Source organism: Mus musculus, chromosome 3 (genome assembly GCF_000001635.26).
Source record: "Mus musculus strain C57BL/6J chromosome 3, GRCm38.p6 C57BL/6J".
NCBI classification, from domain to species: Eukaryota; Metazoa; Chordata; class Mammalia; order Rodentia; family Muridae; genus Mus; species Mus musculus.
This window is the reverse complement of record NC_000069.6, coordinates 115,135,880-115,137,561: the sequence shown is the minus strand read 5'-3', so window position 1 is coordinate 115,137,561 and position 1,682 is coordinate 115,135,880.

Sequence of the window (1,682 nt, the reverse complement as noted above, 5' to 3'; positions counted from 1 at the left end):
ACATATATGTCTACACAAAAATATCTGCACAGTTTTACAGAAGCTTTGTCTATAACTGGAAAAACTGGATAGCAAATACAACGTACTGTAGTGAGTGAGAAGAAAACCAGATAAAAGATGTTTAGACAAGGGACTATCACTCAGCACTGAAACAAAACGAACTAATAAATAGCTATCTGAAGAATTGCAGGGAAATTAAATTGATATTACTAAGTAAAGGGAGCAAAGCTGAAGTATTAGGTACTCCTATTCCTACTATATGATTTGTAGGAAACAATAGTACCTGCAAAAGCCAGGGCTGTGAGAAAAAGGAGCAATGAGGTTTTCAAGGCAGTAACATTTCTCTGTAAGGTAATGTAATGTATGCAGGCCATTGTAAGTTTGTCCAGCTTTGAGGAGGACTTTGTTTCCTTGCTGTCCTCCATCTGTTCTTTTCATGGTATAAAACAGCAAGCAAAATGTTTGCTAAACCCTCTCTAACAAGTTATATGTAAGGTATAGTACTGCACAGAGGTTTCAGTGATGATAAGTCCTGAGAATCTGTAAGAACTGGAGTTAGGAGGATAGGACATACTGGTGGACAGTTTTATCTCCAGAGGACTTTGTTGGAAGGTCAGGAGCCCAAAAATGGATGTTTAACTTCATAAGGAATTAGAGTGAAGTAAGCTACACCTAATGTCCTGAGCTTGTTCAAGATGAGCAGACACATTCCTGCCAGGACCGTAGAGGGTATTCTTGCCACCTTTTAACATGAGAATAAGAGAAGAGTAGAGAAATATATTTTTAGCAACCAGGACACCATTTTGATTCTTGCCATTTTGGAGTAACGAGAGGTATTTACCACATTCCAGCTTACTATTTGTTAAGTAGATACCCCAAATGTCAGCCTTATTACATTGCTGTTTTTAATAGTTTTGATTAATATCCCTGTAAAAACTGTTTTTGTTTGTTTTCATTATTTCTCATACATATAAAAGTCAGTATCTCATTCAGGTGGACTCATAGGTTTTAGCAACTGAGGAATTTTTGGTACCAGCCAGTGTTACAGATTATACTGAAACCATCTCAACACAGTCAGTTTGTTAAGGGCCAGAAATGTAGAAGCACATCTCTTTCCTTGCTGTGGAATCCAACACACCAGCAATTACCTGAGGGTTACACTCCATGGTCTGGCCACTTGGCTGGCTCTAAGATCTGGGTAAAATAAGATTTTACAACTTCTGCTATTCTGAAAGTCAAGTCATAGGAGAAAAAAAAAAAAACCCTTAAAATGTCAGTATGTACGAAAGACTTGATACAACTTGATAATTTAGGAAGTCAGTAAGAGGACATAGCATTTAGGGTAGAAGATCACTTTTCCTACATTCTTTTAAAGTGATAGCACTTCTGTGGCATTTAGGGAAGACAACCCCAAAATGGAATAGGACTGTGTACAAATGGCCCAATACATCTCTCTTAATCTGCCTCAATGCTAATGATGTATACGACGCTGCAGACTCTGTGTCCTTTCTATCCAACTAAACCCTGCTACTTTCCACCACTCCATCACTCCTGTGAGCATTTGTTTTATTTTACTGGCTGCAAAAGTGGATGTAGGCATTGCTCTTCTGGCTGCCCTAGGAATACCCAAAAGGAGTTACTTATTACCACAACAGATGTGGATGATTTTTGGGGAAATGCTG